The 17,791-nt window shown below is 35.5% G+C and overlaps 1 long non-coding RNA gene across 1 annotated transcript in view; it reads left to right on the top strand.

Annotated features, from left to right (window-relative positions):
• Positions 1–17,791, top strand: part of LOC105885836 (uncharacterized) — a 406,927-nt gene that overhangs the window by 362,814 nt on the left and 26,322 nt on the right. The window lies entirely within an intron of this gene.

Here is a 17,791-nt window from a genome sequence, read left to right as displayed (position 1 = left end):
TTTTTGGTGTTTAGTAAAGTTAATGATACCATAAATACTATCATTAAAACTTCCATATCAACTAAAATTTGTAGGAGAAAATATTTAAGTTGAAAATCACTTCCATTTGCTACTTATCTCAAAGATTATTCTGTAGACAAGAAACCAGTAATTATAGTAGATATCTGTCTCCTGGTTTTAAGGACTTTATCACATCCATCAGATTATATAATCTCTTCATGGTGAGATCAAACAAGAGACTCATACCTACCCTGTGGTCAACTAACATTCCCATAAATTTTTCCCATTAATTTATTTGAAACTAAATCTCTAATTCAAATGTAATTTTTTAAAAATCTCAAATTCAGGATATTTGTATTTACCATGTTACACTGATTTGTTTTTGTTTTGTTTCAAGTTAGTTATTCTAGTTTATATTATTCTCTATTCACATTAATTCTACCATCTGATATAATAACTACTCTTTTTCTTTGTGATCAGATCATAATTTTGATGAGGATAGAGTGAATACACAAGCTCCTGTTATATCAGTAGAGACAATTCTTTAGGCTTACAGTGATTAATTAAGCAACATCAGTTCTGAGTTTATTGAACTGCAGAGATTTTGAAACTTTTTTTAAAAATTCTGTCCAGTGACTATCCTTAAATATCATATTTACTAAGCCTTGACTATGTGAAAGCAATTAGGTCAGGTAGTGAGAGTACCAGATGAAAAAGCCATGATCTCTACCCACAAAGATCTCACAATCGGATCGGCAAACTTGTTGCATTTACTATTTACTATGGTTAGTGTGGTGAGAACTATAGAAAGTCTCTCCGAAACGATGGCGACTGGAAGGCTCAAGGGGAAGAGTCCACAGATGGTCTAGGCCCAAGGAGTGTGAGTGTATGGCTAACTTGTCTTGTTGAATACTGTATGTTGGGAATTGTTCTAAATGCTTTATGTGTTAGCTCATTTAATTCTCACAATATTACAAGACCCTTTGAGATGGGACTTAAGTTCAAACAATTAGCACTTTGTAAAGCCTGGCTTTAAACACTGGCATTTTCTCCCTAGAGAAAATGGGCCCAAATTAAATGCCAAATTAAGAGTGATTAACTTATTCCTGCTAGCAACAGGAAGTATCAAAAGGTGATTAAAGAAGGAAAATGAATGCAGCTACGTATTTAAGAAAGATAATTCTACAATCAGTCTGAAAAGTGGAATGGAGAAGGGCATTACAGGAAACTGGAGAGATGGAGTCTTTGACTTCTGTCTCGAGGTGTGAATGACCTAAACGGCAAGGACTTCCCCTGATCAGTGAGTTTCACCTCCATGCCCATCACCCCACTTATGAACTGAGTCACAGGAACTCTTAAGAAAGCATTTTCTCTTTTCATCTCTTACCTCAGGGAATCCCCTCCAGGTGCTACCAACCACAGCCACTTGCTCTGTTATTTTTGCTCACCTGCCACTTTTGATTCCATGCCTGCTCACAACTGGCACTGTTCCTTGATATCTTAAACTTTACTCTCCTAAAATACAGATTTTATTTCCTTTCATACCTCATCCTTTCTCAATTTTGCACCAGCCTTATATAGTGGAAATCTTAATGTGAGTCCAAACACTGAACCATAGATGGGGCATCACAAAGTAAAGTAAGTAAATAAATTATTTTTTTTTCTCCTCTTACTATCATTCCTAAGTAAATAAATCAAATTTTGAGTCTCTATGCATGTGTAAAGAACTGCCCTTCTAATCTCCACTGAATTTTCTTACCTGGTTTTACAAAGTCATTTCTATCATAAAGCTTTTTCAAATTAATGTGAATTTTCCTAGTTAATCCAGCTGTTTAACAAACTCCATTGTTGTGGTGACCAGAATAATTAATTATTATAACACTGGAGCTAAAGATAGTACTTACAAATATACACAGAAAGAGGCTTTATCTCTTCATGAATTGTGATTCTTTTTACACTTTTATCTACAAAATCATTTGGTTAAATGAGGAGCTATGCTGATTTTAGCCATTGAATGTGTCTTCATATATCTGTCCAAATGTTTAAATTTCAGAAATCTTGAATTTCACATCAGGAGGCCAGGCTAAACAGATGCTTCCATATGCTAATACCCCTTGTTAAGGAGAAGGTGTTAATTAAACAAATAATTCATATTAAGATGCATATGATTTAAAAAATCAAAATGAATTAATCTGTTATGTTCTCCTTGTGATGGCTGCTAGCCAGGATGAGGTCGTTAGTGATAACATATACGTTCACACATTTGGTGTCATATGTATAAATGTGGATAAGTAGAATAGTTAATATATTATAAATACTCCCATTCCATGAGAGAATGCAAATTTTCCACAGAGGCAAATTTGATGGAACATTTTATAGGAGGTGTTTAAAAGTTAGACATAACCTAGGGCCACACTATTCCTAGTTAAGCTATTTGTCCTAGAGATTTCAACTTGTGTTGTAGAGGTAAAAACCCATTGGCCTTTGTGACTTACAAGAGGTGGAGCTAGAAAAGAGTGATGTCTTAAAATCTTCTTTGAGGCTCAAGGAGGTCTTTGAATGAAAGGATCAAGTTTCTTGTTGAAACAGCCCTTCTACTCCTTATCAAGTACCCTGCAATAAAGAAATAACAGTATAAAATATGTAAATGGAAAGTTATATTTGAGGAGAGTATATATTTGAGAAATATATTTGAGAGTTATATTTGAGGAGAGTAAAATCAACTTAGTGTTCGTGATTAGGAGTTTCAGTCTGGTTTGAAAGGCAAGTGAGAGTCAATATAGAAGTCAAAATGAATTAATTGATTACAGAGTATAAATCAGTGGAAGAAGCTGGCTATAGTCCAGTAGCTGTAGCTACAGTCCAATCACAGAGTGTTTAGGAGCAGAACTAAGTCTATGATGGCAAGAATCAAAAAGAAATACATAGACATAAGAAATATCTGAGGGAGAAAAGGTTAAAATAAATGAGTCACTGTTTAAATCCTTTGGAATTGTGAATACTTCAACGGCATTAAGAATGGAAGAGATTTTAGAGAAGGAAAGAGGTCCTGCAACTGGGAATGAAGAAATAATTCAACATGTAGAAATATTAGCTTTCAGATATTGATATGCAAGTAGAAATATTTATAAAACACACACAAAAAAGTCAAGTTTTCATCAGTGGAAATATTCTGGAAATCTGGATACTATTGGCTGGCCAGCAAATGGACCAAATACTACAAATTTAGATTTCTTCTGTTTGGATTTTCCAGTTTTATTGTTAGAATTGGCTCTTTTCAAGATTTGTGTGTGTGTGTGTGTGACATGCACACACACATATGCTATTCCCTCCTTCTCGCCACTCTTTGTCTGTTTTGTGGTGGTGCTGAGCATCAGTATTGAAAAACAGGCAACAGAAGGCTGAGTTCTAAATGAAAAGTGTAAAAATAGAAGTAGCAAACTCAATGATATGGTGAGATCTTTCAGACTATGGGATTAAGGGAAGAGAGCAACTGTTCTTTTCTGGTATTTGCTTAAAATGATGTGATAGAGTAAGGCATAACCATTTCCCATATAATCGAGATGAAAAAAAATCAATCAATCTTAAAAAATTGTTAGGCTCCAGTAACAGCCTCATGTCACACTGCCCCCACTCAAAAGTCCTTAGGGAATAAGAGTGAAGCCTAAAGGAGGAGGAGGAAGATGACTTAGACTTTGGAGAATCATGACTATCTCAAGAAGCAAGTAGAAGCAGACCAGAGTAAACGAGTAAATGACTTACACATCCCAGAGGGTTACAAAAGTAGTTGTCTGAGCGTCTCTAGGTGAGAGGATTAGTTAAAAGAGAAGCCAGTTCTTTCTACTCAGGTTTTAACACAAATAAAATTTGCTTTATATGTTGGACTAACAAATAAAAGGTAGTAGTATTTTGGAGAGGAATAAAGAGAAGCTCAATACAGTCTGTAAAAAATGTTGTGAATTCAAGAGAACCATTTTGGCCCTAATTAGAACAGAATAGAAACATTAGCTCTAGAAAAGGGAGTTATGCCCCTTCACCAGAAAGCTTCAAATAAGAGCTAATTATCCAAGTCATTATTTTTCTTTGGTGTTGTACTGTTTTCTTCATCCTAATTCCATATCAAACAAAGTAATTCATGGCAATTGATAAAATTCATTTTCCTCTGTTTTGTGCTCTGGACATTTTGTGATAATTATTCCTCCTTTAGGAGAGCTCTCTCTGTTCTCTTATTCAGTGCTGACTTTCAGCTTCCCATTTGATTTTTTGAAGACATTGATTTGTGTTTCCTTCATCACTGATATTTATTTTCACTTTGATATTTTTTATTTGATTAGTAATTATCCTGTGACATGATTTCCTTAGTGAAAGTTGGGCAGTCTCTGGGTGAGTCAGCTTCCAAATGGCTCCTGGGAACCAGAGGTCCTTTTCTGTATCTGCCCACCCACTACTTCCCAGGCTTAGGCTCTTTCTCTTCTTGGAAACTTCCCCAAGGTCACTTCTGAGGTCTCATTTTAAATCCCGTCAGCCCCTCTCAACTCCTCTGCCCTCCTTTTATTTTTAGAAAACCCCTCTTCTCTCTTTGGCTTCCTTCAGAGGTATCCTCGCTTTCATTTTTTCTCAAATTCTTTTGTAGTTCTCTAGTTCTTTTGTAATATTCTTGAAGGCTGGGATAACCCTTCTCTGAATCATTAGCAACTTAAAATGACCTTGACTTTCTTCAAGACTTTCAAAATTAAACTTCAGGGAGAGAAGGAAAACATTCTCATTTCACTCTTCTTATATAACAAATACAACAAAGAAAACAAAACAGTGAGCTTTCAATATTAAAACAACCTGAACATTCTAATCCTGCTACACATTCAATAAAAAGTGTGTATTAAGTGATAAATTTACGTGGCTGAAGGCTTCTTCCCCGTCACTTTCCACCACAGAGAGGGTGGAAAACCTTTCTTGCAGCTTGAGGTGATGCAGTTCTGTCCCCAAAGGGGAAGAAAGTCATCTGGCAGTGGTGGTGGTGGATTAAGGATTTGGGGGATGTCTTTTTCTTTCCTTATAAAATGATCAAATGAGGCTGAACATAGATGTACTAACTGAGGACGCAGCACCCTCTCTGTGCCCACGTGGCAATAAGCATGCAGGTGAAAAGCTGTGCATTGAGGATGGTGAAGCCAAAGGGTGGAAGGTCCTATATCATGGATAATTTCTAAGCAAATGAGCTGCCACCTGCAATGTCCTACATTCCTGTACTTCTATCTGTGTGACAGAGATTTGGCTGATCCATTGTTTGTCTGGTTTTCTGTTACTTGCGATCAGAACTATTCCTAACACACTGTGTTCAAAATATTTCAACTGCTGAAGCTTTATAACCATGAAAACATGCCCTGGAGTGATTACTATAACAAAGCCAGGTGTATTCCTTATAGAGAAGGACTCTTTCCCAATCTGTACTCCTGAATCTCAGCATCCTTTGGAGTACTTCATCTCTCAGTTTAGACACAAATCTATGGAGTCAGAAAGAGGGAAAAGTATTGAACATTGGCACAGTACTATTTTCCCCCCACCTTATAGAAGTCACTTGAATAAAATCATTTTCTGCCTATGGCTAAAATCAATCTTTTGTCTCAATTTCCAGATCAGGAGACATGTTCATACACAACTGAATCTCTACTTTGTCCAAGTTTGGATGTCTAGTATACTTATCACATCCATACAGGTTATTTAATTTAAAATATTTGGGACAGCAATATGTTATTCAAGAAGTCCCAAATAGTGATGTCAACAAGCCCACCTCTTTTATTAGCAAGGGTTGAAGTAGTCATAAATCTCTGTATCTTGGATAATTAAGTTCCTTTCTCAGAGTTTGTTTTCGCCTTTAAATATTAATCCTAGCTTTTAAGGTACCATCATAGTATTTGTCACTTCTTTTTCTTCCACCAGAAACTGTTTTATACTCTTATATACTCAGACTGTTTGCAGAAACTTCTCTTAAGATTAACATAGTTCTCTTGTTCGAACTTATTTCCTTTTCTACTTTGATCCACTTCATATGATCTCCCAAAGTTATTCTCTTCATTCAAAGCTTACTGCCAACTTTGAAGTTGTCCTCATCTTAAAAATAATTCTTTCTAGTGTTACAAGACCACCTATTAAGAAAAATGTGCTAGACATAATATATTCTGGATATTGTAGTTTGAATTAAAGTTCTTTATTTTAGACATAGTATGGCTAAAATTATTAACAATGTGTAAGATTTCATATATTTTTAGACTATTTAAACATCTAGTTCATACAAATGTGATTTTTGTGTCCCAAAATTGTGTATTGGTTTGACAATAGGGAAATTTTGTGTATCACTGAGCATAATTGAATTCTGCCTTTACATTTATTTTATATAAAATATTTTGTATAAAATATTAAATTATTCAATAATTTCTAAACAATTCAAACTATTTTGAAAGCCTAGTATTTCCCTAGTATTTTTCTGGCTAGTATAGCCAGAGAATGCATTAAATGCAATCCTTGGAAGGCTCAATCTCCTATCTGGAGTAGTAGGAAAAGCATTGGCTTTAGAACTGACAATGCTGGGCTCAAACATCGTCTCTGCCACACTCTGCCTCTGTCACTTGGGGAGCATCACTTTACCTTTCTGAACTTCAAACTGTACACAGTAATAATAATAGCTATTTAGTATTTTAAAATGCTAAATAGTTAAAAAAAAACTATGATATTTTTTATTCTTCAAATCTACCTTCCTCAATCTCAGAATAATATAAAAAATTTGGATTAATGTTCTTGCATTTATTACAAGTCCTCCAACTCTTATCCTGTGACCTATGGATTTAGTTATTTGAGATTTAGAAAATGCATTGACTATTCTGTTGTAGAACTTATTAGCTTGCTGACTAACTGCTTAAGATAGAGAATTTGATATCTCCTGTCATTCTGATATAGGTTATTCCTTCTTGATCTGTCTTTTCCAGATTTAAAAATAAAATGAATAGTCACAATTTCTCTCTTCATTTCAAACATTCTCATAGGCATTTGTGGAATCTCTTGCACTTAACATCACCTTTTTACTTTAGATACATTTATCAGAAACAGTTAAATATTTTTAGATTTCCCTGTTATAACATTGTGGGCTTGTGTTTAAGGCATGGTAGGTTCTTTAGCAATGAGATCCAGTGGGCAGGAGAGAAAACTGGGAGAAGGAAAAATGATGTGGCAGAGAGCTCTTGTGCCTGCCTCACGTTCCCTAGCTCAGATCTCATTGTGGCTATAGCTTTGGTAGATGGTTTCTTTAAGCTCTGGTTTACCTGTGCTGACCCATCTAGCGCTGGACATATATATTTTTCCATTTTTCTGCTTGGAATAGTCTCTGGCACTACAAGAAGACAAAACTCTGCCATCTTTCAGGTGCACAATTCTGGATGACATTATTTTTTATGCTCTCAGAAAGCTTCAAAAGGTCAAGCCAACCTTTCTCATAGGAATGACCTCAATACAGATCCTTTTATAGGTTTTTTTGCCCTTCTACATCTCAGTCTACCACCTCCTTTTCTCCTGTTTCATGATATCATCTATCAGATAATCTACCTGTACCCAAGTTCTTATCTGAGATTCTGCTTCCAGGGATACAACCAAGAAAGAGTGTGTTCTTTGAGAGGCTGCCCATATGGCTATTTAAGTGGTGTCACTGACAACACTCCAAAGGTAGAGGAGACCAAGATATGGTGAAGACAAATGTGAATATGAAAAGGACATGTAATTTTGTAGAGAAGTTCAGGTAGAAAGAGGGTGATACCGTTTTGGTTCTGAGTAGTTGGCCCATTAACGGTGGGATCCCAGCTGACAACTGAGAAGACAAGATTCTTGGTAAGGGTAAGCTGTTGTGAATCTAGCCAGATGGTCCAGTGCTAACATAGGAGTCCTGGTCCACCCTGAAGAGGGCTGAAATTTCTGGATAAGTGGGCTAGAGTCAGAAACTCAAATGTGACACTGGTCCAACATGTCAAAATGAAGTGAGGAAAGCTGTGATTCAGAAGCTACATAGGGGTCCCAAACTCATTCACAGAACACAAAATATTAAACCTAGGCAAAAAAAATGATTCGAAACATTTTGGGTGAGTTGCCCAAGTTTATATGACCCCTTTGTTCCTGTTTTCCAAGTGCAAGGCATTGGTCACTTCACTTTCCCATCTGAGGAAAGTAGGAGCAGACAAAAATATAATGGAATTTCTCTACGTTTTGAAAAATTTGTTTTGTTTCATTAATGTAGTGGAGGTACTTGGAGGTTAAAGAGATTAGAGAAGGGAGAGGATTGCTCTAACCTCCTACTCCTCTTGGAACCTCTGACTCATTTCCATGGAACCCTTAGAGTTCTTCTGGATCAATATGTTTTGTAGAGACAGGGCCCTTGTTTATTTGGCTTCTGTTCTCCTTAGTATCTACTTGATAAAAAGTTTCAAAACTTAACTGGCATCCATAATGAACTATTGATAACATAAAATGTATAATTCATAGAAATTACATCTATATCTCAGATTTCTGAAGCAGTCAGAGCAGAAAAAGAAGAAAACGGGTGTTACTTTTAAGGTTTAGATACAACATGTGACCAATAACTATGTAAACAATGACGATGAAAATGGTTTAACTTTTTTTCTGGAAGATGAAGTTGTTGTGCGGGACAACTTTGATTATTATATTAGGCTCCATGTGAAAATTTTGCCATAACTGCTGACTGGGGTCTTGGGAGTCATAAGATCTATATTCAAATCTTAGCTCTAACACTTGATGACCATTTTACTTTTGGCAAATCATCTGATCTCCGCGTTTCCCTTTCTGCTAAATGAGGGGTTAGCTTGAAATAATCTCCAAGGCTTCTTCAAGCACTCTCAGTTTTATTCTAGCTCACAAACAGCCCAAATGTTCAAAAAATATTCTGGAATTGACAGTACATGAGTAATCAGATTCTTAAGTGAACAAAATGAGTCATTTTTGGATATTTACACTAAACATTTAACGATCATTTTATTCCTCTCAAAATGCATATTTATTTTTAGTTTAGGCATTGAGGTGTAGATTTAAGTGTTGTTGTTATGAAGGTTCTGGCCATTTTTATAAAAGAATGATACTCTTGGGGGATTAAAAATTCTAAGATGCAAAAAGCCTGGGAGATGTAAATTATATTTTAGTGAACCAACTGATTTTGCAATTGTCAAATGCATTTTATATTCACATTCACAATAGATTTCATTAGAGATTCTTAGCATATTTTTACCATATGATTAAAATCTTTATAATGTTTGAAGACATCTCTCCTAAAGGAACAAATGCAATAGAAACAGATGTAGAAATCAAATAAAATAAGATATGTGATTTTTTAAATTATAAAGTGTTATCTAAATATAAAGTAGTATTAAAATTAGATATGATATAGTTACTGAAAGTGTGTAAATTGCTTCTAGATATTTAAAAAAAGTCAGAGTGGCCAATTTGACATCATACTATTGTTTTATTCCTGTTACATTTTTAAATAATTCCTGTTACATTTAATAATAATTCTCAAGTTACAATTCCATACTTCACAGCTGCTGCTTTTACTAGCATATTTATCCAGGCTAAGGAATGACAAAGGTGACTAATTTTTGTGGTGCAGAATGTTGTAGATTTTCTAGGACATTTCTTGGTATAAAGTGTTAATCCTCTATGTATAATAAAGTCCCTGAGCTAACAAGAGTGTAACGGGGGAGAAGTGGAGATTGTACTTGTACTGTAAGAATAACGGAATGTGAACTTGGAAGGATTACACTAGGAAACAAAAGGAATAGCACTGTCAATGACAGAGACCGAATCTGCTGAAGAAAATGCCCTCTTCAGCCATGTCGAGACAGAGGGTAGTTGAGTCAATGTGAGAACCTGCAATTCATACATTTATTAGCTTGCTTCCTCAGGCCTGTAGACTGTCCACAGTGACACCCTGTTCTCTCCAGATGAGTCTGTAAAGGGCCTCACAAGGACTCTCAGTCAGCCCTAGCACATCTTTTGTGCAGACCTGAGTCTTGAGAGTGCTAAGAAGAAAAATCAGCATCCTGGTCTTGAGTAGGTTTGAAGTCATTCTATTGTGATGATGGAAAACATAACAGGGGTACAACTAATTGTTCCTTATCATGAGTGTGTAAATTATTTTAATGCTCAGTAAATCAGTGAACGTACCAGTCTAATTAATTTTCAGTCTTAAAAATATGCATAACTTATGAAAGAAAAATAAGACAAAATGTAATAATGGACTTTGAATAAAGAGTACATTTTATGGAGGAGCTATTTTATTTCAAAAATTGTTATTTTGAAGCCCTTTCCTGGTTACTTGTATAGAAAATCTATTTTACTTTCTCTCTCAATAATCAAACTCCTTGCTCTCTCACTTTCTGGACCACCATTCCAGGTTTTGCTGAAGATGCATTTTTGGCATGAGGGCAGCAGCTTTTACACTGTGTGCACGGCTAAAGAGTTAGAATCTGGGGGATGATGAAAGGAAAGTTGTCCTTGGTAAATTGTATTATTTTTTCTGCAATTCTGCTGGTGTACTGATGTGCCCCATGTCAGCCTGCTCCCTATACACAGAGGGCAGATTTAGATTCAATGAGGCAATAGAAAAATCAGCATTAGAATACAGATTACCCAGAGTTACATTCAATTGCTTGGTTCACTGAGCCATGTTGCTTCTGAGGTGGTTCTGAATCTGTCCTAGTGTCTTACAGGTATTTCAGCCATCTGCCAACCAAACCTATAAAGGGGATTTATGTGGACATAACCTTACACTCTCTGAACTTTCATTTTTTAAATGGATGATTTTTAAATACCATAAAAAAACTACTACCTATATACTTACCAATACTTTATAAAAGTAAACCTCATAATAAAGAAAAAAATCTATAGATAAGATATTCCACTTACATAACTCGAAGGTTTATAGTCTGATTTTTATTAGGAACAGTGTCTGATTTTCTTCCACCCATGCAGATTTTTTTTTTATGTGTCTGCATTAGGAGTCAGTGATTATCTTCATGTTAATATAAGAGGCTTTTATTAGCAAAATTATTACTAGAATGATTACCCTTCTATTACCTTAAGTCTGGGCTTGATATTCAAATTCTTTCCAAATAAACAAATTTCAAGATGGAAATGTCTCTTACCCCTGTTTTCAGTAACATACAACCTTGATAATTTGTGCAGGACTAAATGCTGTTTACAGGCACTCTGTTTTCTGTCAGTCAATGCCATTGACTTTAGAAAATATCTGAAAACAGAGATCTTAGTTCATTGCAGCTTTTTTTCCAATTTTCCCACGAAGTTCTCCTTCTTTATTTCATTAAAACCAATTAGGCATATTGCACTGGCAGAGATTAATACTGCTAAATGTCAATGATGTGTCTGCTTTGAAAAAACTATTGAGCTAAAGAGTCAATAGCAACACAATAAAGATGCCCAGACATCTTGCTTGCAGGAAAGAAGAGAGTTGTGAGAGATGGCATGAAGAATGAAGAAGAAGATAATAATGGTTGATCACTAAATTGATTTCAGTCGTTTACATTCCTAGAAAACTCAACTGAATATACATGCAAAAAGCAAAGCAAACTGAAAAGGAAAGAGGCAAGGCTGTGTGGCTGGTGGGTACAGTCTTTGACATTAGTGGATGCTCTTGGCAATGCTTTCAAGAATGTGTTGAAAATGAAACAATGACCTTTCCTCTTTTTTATGACTCAAAATGCCATTAATTAGCAGCATCCTTGAAAAGCCTTGTTGTCCTCCAGGCATATGGACTGTGTTGTTCTCCTCTAAAATTTAGTTTCTGTAAGAAATCTCTCACTATGCAGCAAAACATCCGATATAACAAAAATACTTTCTGAGTTGGAAACCAAGAGAACTGGCGAGATTAAGGAATCAGCAAACTATGACCAGTGGACCAAATCTGGCCCATGGCCTGTTTTTGTAAGGCTTTTGTGCTAAAAATGATTGTTAAACATTTTGGGGGGTGTTTATAGTAGCTTTATTTATAATTACCAAAACTTGGAAGCAACCAAGAGGTTTTTAACAAAAGTAGAGTAATATTCTGTGATGTGTAGAAATTACATGAAACTCAAATCTTGGTGTCTATTAGTGAATGTGGACACTGCGGGAACATAGCCATGCCTATTGGTTTCTGAATTGCCCACAGCGGCTCTTGCACTGCGACAGACAGCAGGGTTGAGTGATTGCCACGGAAACCGTATAGATGGACCTCAAAGCCTAAAATACTTACTATCTGGCCCTTTACAGAAAGAGTTTGTGGATCTTTGGGATAGACAATTATCAAAGAATAAGTTTGAGTGAGGCTTGAAGTTTAATCCTGAATCAGGGTTCTTTTTCTTTCTCTATTCACCAACTATCAAACCATAAGGATGGGAAGAAATGCTGGTGAGGTGACAAAAGGACAGTAAGTTGCAAAAGTTGAGTCTTCTTTAAGAATTTAAAAGTACTCTTAATATTGGGTTCTTCAGAGAAATGGAATATATATCTTTCTATAAATAGATACATAAATTATCTAGCTAGAGAGAGATTTGTTTCAAGGAATTGGCTTATATGACTGTGGGGAGCTGGCAATATAAACTTTGCACAACAGGCTAGCAGCCTAGAAGTTCTGGCAACAGTCAATGTTGCAACCTTGTGTCTGAAGACAGTTTAGAGGAAAATTCCTTCCTCTTTGGGAGACCACAGTCTTTTCTCTTTAGGCCTTCAAATGATTGGTTGAGACCCACCCCCAATATGGAGAGTGATTTGCTTTGCTCAAAGTCTACTAATGAAAATGTTAATCACATCTAAAAAGTACTTTCACAGCAACATCCAGACTAGTGTTTGACCAGAAAACTGGGCACTATGGACTAGCAGTGATGACATATAAAGTTAACTATCACATTCTAGAATACTATCAATGAGGTCAGTAAGGGTATTTATCAGGGACACTGGTGAATAACATTTCTATTCAAGCAGAGACTAATTGAATTACACTGCCTCATTTTCAAGTTGGGAAAATAGAAACATAAATTGTTTGAAGAAGGAAGAAAATTTGGTAATGAATTTTAATTCACAATTTAGACCAATAAATCAATCAACAATTTTGTAAACATAGAGCACAAATAAGAGCTTGGAAAACTTTTCTCCTTTGATTTTCAGGACTATGTAAATATTATTCTGAAGTACCTTCCTTCATGTCCTTTCCTCTCATATACAATGATAATAGATATAAAAGTTTATTGTGGTGCCTTTTGCTAGGGCTTCCATAACAAGCCACAGACTGGGTGGCTTAAATAACAAAAAATTATTTTCCCACACTTCTGAAGACTAGAAGTCCAAGACCAAGGTATTGGCAGAGTTGGCTTCTTTTGAAAATTGTCTTCTTGCCTGGCAGGTCCTTGCCTCTCTGTGTCCTCACATAGTCACCCCCAACTTGGTTTGTGTCCTAATCATCTCTTTTTATAAGGACATCATTGTGTACAGCTCAATAAATTATAAGAAACAAACACACTCTTGGCAAGAAATAAATTATTACCAAAATTCCAGAATCCCCCACTGTAACCTCTCTTGATTACTGTGCTCCATTTCTTCCCAAAGTGACCCACTATCCTGCCTTGTTTGTTTTTAAATTGCGTATAAATATTTTATTTTATATCTGGCTTCATTCACTCAACATAAAGTTTATAAGAGTCTTCCTTCTTATATGAGTGACAGTAGTTAGTTCCTTTTTATTACTGTAGAATATTTGTTCTGCAAATAGACTGTAATTTATTTATCCTGTTTTCTAATCATTGGCTACTATGAATTATACTGCTACAAATATTTGTGTAAATCTCTCTAAAACACTTTTAAACTGTAACTCAGTATGTCAACATTAACTCTTGTTACAGAAAAGATAAGGAGAAACACTTTTTCTCACAGGGCTTAGCTTAGAAAATAGTGTTTTTTAATTATTTATCTTGTTTACAAAGTTTTTTTAACTTATTTGTTTTGTTTTGATACATGCACTCTAGGCATTGTGCTAAAAGCAGTTGTAGGCACAGTGACAAGCACCTTACAAACTTTTTTGAAGGATGTTGGAATACAGTGATTTGCAACGTGTGGTCTCTAGACCCACAACTCTGTGCCAGCATCAACTGTGAACTTGTCAGAAATACAGATTCTCATAGTACTAAATCATAAACTAGAGGGGTGGGACCCCAAAAATTTTGTGATTTAACAAGCCTTCCAGGTGATTCCAATGCGTGCTAAAGTTTGAGAACCACTCTGACCACAGAAGGCAAGATTAGGCAAAAAATTGAAACACAATTTATTGTTTCTTTTGTAGAAACCAGGGGGTCAATGGTAGGGCCAGTTAAATCAGCATGGGGCGATTAGGGAAGACCTCCCAGAGGAAACAATTTGTCACCAATTTTTAATAAAGACAGAAGCTTCTTTCAGGTGACATTAGCATTTGTTATCATTAGTAGGAACAACATTTACCTGCTGGTTTTTAATTTCTTTCAAGCTTGTCTCAAAATCTGTCACCACCTGTTAGGCAAAGGTCACCTATATCACAGCATTCATTATACAACTAGGCAGGAAGGGAGCAACCTCAGATTCAGCACTTTTATAGTGATATTTTGGTAACACCAAGACTTCTTAAACTCCACACTCTCTCTGCTGAATCTATGATTTATGTCAGATCTTGTCTTCTCGCCTATTTAGGTATGAGACAAATAGCCTCACGTCCTCTTAGCAAAACGTTGTAGCATGATGGATAATAGTACATGCTCAGAGGAAGAGATGCCTGGATACATATCCCTACTTTTTGCTTCTTAACTGTGTGTCTTTGAACAGATTGCTTAACCCCAACACCTCAGTTTTCGCCTATGTAAAATGGGAATGATAACAATATGTAATCACAGTGTTGGAATAAGGATCAAAGGAAGTAGTACCCAGAAAACAGACTCCTGTTTGGCCCTTTAAAAGGACTCAATAATTACTAGATTTTTTTTTCAGTAGAATGCATAGTCCTATTTCTTTATTAATTTCTTTATCAATATTGTCCCATGACAACATTCCAGTGTGACAATTCACTTTAAATAAAGTGGGTTGCATTTTTGATGACCACTGACTTCAATAGATGAACTGTTTTATCTTATTGTGATATATTCTATTCTACAATATGAAGTACATTGTACTTATATGGACCTTTATAGTCATATATAATATATAGATCCATATCCAAAGTGAAAATAAATAATTCCACTATTAAGTACTGTAAACTTAGGATCTTCTTTGGAAATGTTCACTTTCCTAGAACTAGTTATGGGTTCTATTGAAAGATAATCAGCATCAATACATATACACATATAAGTCAATACATTTAAAGGTTTTTTTCTAGACTTTCTAGATGAAGGTCCTTGTATAAACACTGAGAAGGGAGTGGAAATAATTTTATTTTGGATTGTCTGTGGTTTAGAAATTATGGATTTTTTCCCTATTTTTAAGCTCCCCAGAGTCTTTTTAAGATCTAAGTCAGCTCTAGGAGCTTTATTTCTATCCTAGCTCCTGAATTCTAATTATTCTTCCTTCTTTAAAAACTTATTTTTAATTTTTTTTTAAAACCTGCTACTGTTTATTCCTTGGGAATCCATTTCCTTAATGATTGACTGTAGAGTGGAATGCAAATTTCCCAATAACAAAGACTCCTTATTTAATGCCTTGTAAAAGATAATCTATGAATCAGTTAAATAATTTTTATTTTTTGTTTACTATATGTGTCTCTAAATCAGAATCATCAGGTAGAGTAAAAGAGAAACAATTATTGACCTCAAGTATGTAGTTATTACATCTCTTGTGAAATAAATAGTAGTATTCTTGATTTAAAATGTGAGGTGGAAACATTTTTGGGAAGTTATTCAGAGGTACATGACATGAAGTAATTTTTACATTTTGAGACATGAATTTTACTAGAAGCTTGAAAGTATTACAAATGGAAAACCCCACTAAGAGGCAGTGAGTGGCTTCTCTAATTTCAGGCTTTCTTTGCTGGATCTTTGATATATGCCAGATTTTGTCTTCTTGCCTATCTAGACCTGAGAAAAATAGTGAAACTCAGTATAAAAGCATTATCACATGGTGGATAGTAGCACAGATTCTGAAGACATATACCTCAGCTTACATATTAGCTTTTTGGTTCCTTTAAGAAAAATCATTTATTGTTGGCATATATAAATTGTTTCAGCCATACTTGTTGGCTTCCTCTAGATGGCTTCATGCTTGGGCAGCACAAAGCAGCTCTAGATATTTCTGATGTAGTTATAGCGATTCTAACACTCACACACCCATAAAAAGTCAGTTGGAGAAAAGGTCTCACATTCCCAGCTAAACCATTATAACCTCGTTCTCTCTGAAATGGATCATATCCTTGATCCTGAACCAAAAGATTTGTGGTCAGAAGATATGATATGCAGATTGATGTACACATCAGATATCACAGCTCTAACCTGGAAATCTGAGTTGAGGTAAAGCATCCAAAACACGGTGTCGGAAAGACTATCCTAAAGAAAATTTGAGGTCCCATTATCAATATAAGGAAGAGAAAGAGTGGCTGCAGGGCAGGAAATAGAGGTTCACATCAAGATCAAAATGCATCTCAGATTGTGAATGTGCCCAGTGGACAGCCAGCGTCCACTCTGCAGCCTAGCTTGGTGGCCTCTGCTCCTCTCCAATCATGCTGTGTTTCCTATTACATGATAGAAACTTTTCCTGGTAGAATATGACCATGAAAAGAAAGCCAAATACCTGTGTTAGGCAGGATGTAACAAAAAAGCAAAAAGGACATGGAAAGTAAAGGAGTTAACTCATTTGGAGATAAAGATCTCAGAATTTTTTGTTATGAAGATCAAGAGTCAATTCTGCTATCTTTTTTTATTTCTATAGCTGGAAGCATTCTCTTTCCTAACCCTCCCTTAAAATCAAAGGGTGCATAGGCAACTTTCGAGTAAAAGTAGTTAGGACAAATACCTCAAGCCCACCTTTCTCGAGAGAGCATCTGCCTTTCCCAAATTATCTGAAAGTGGTCAAAACCTCAGTGGTACTTTGTCCAAATAGAATGATTCTACTAACCCTTTGATTCCGTGCTGGCTGATTTCATTCTATTTTACTTTTAGGTGGTGTAACACAATGTTTCTCAAATATGTGTTGTTCTATGTAACCCCTAGATTAGATTCTATCTAGGCTTTCTACAACAGCTTCCCAATTTTTATGTCTTTTTCACCAAAGAGGCTGCTGGTTACTCTTGGTACATCTAGCAATGGATGATCTGAATGTTGGAGTTCTGCAAGTATTGTTCCTGGGCATTCTTTGCTCTAACAAGTAAATTCTCTCCTTAGGTAATATCTTTCAGTTCCACTACTGAAATACTATCTATAAACTAAATTTCCTAAATGTTCATATCCAGGCCCTACCTAAAATAACTAAATACTTTCTTGTCATCTCCACATGGATATGCAATATACATTTTTCTTACTAAATATGTCTAAAACAGGCTCTTTTTTTCCTGATACCCCACGATCTTTATTCTATCATACTATTCAAATCCCTGTAAAGTTTTTTACCATCCAGCCAGTAGCTTATGCCAAAAATCTAGGAATAAACCTTTGTTTTGCCCTTTCCCTCATCTATTCATATCCTTCAAAAGTATCTACTTACCTGCAATAATATACCCTAAATTATTCGCTTGCCTTCATGTCCA

The sequence above is a fragment of the Microcebus murinus genome, chromosome 15, assembly GCF_040939455.1.
Source record: "Microcebus murinus isolate Inina chromosome 15, M.murinus_Inina_mat1.0, whole genome shotgun sequence".
Lineage (NCBI taxonomy): Eukaryota > Metazoa > Chordata > Mammalia > Primates > Cheirogaleidae > Microcebus > Microcebus murinus.
Note: the sequence above shows the minus strand (reverse complement) of the source record. Positions and strands in the feature narration are given on the sequence as shown.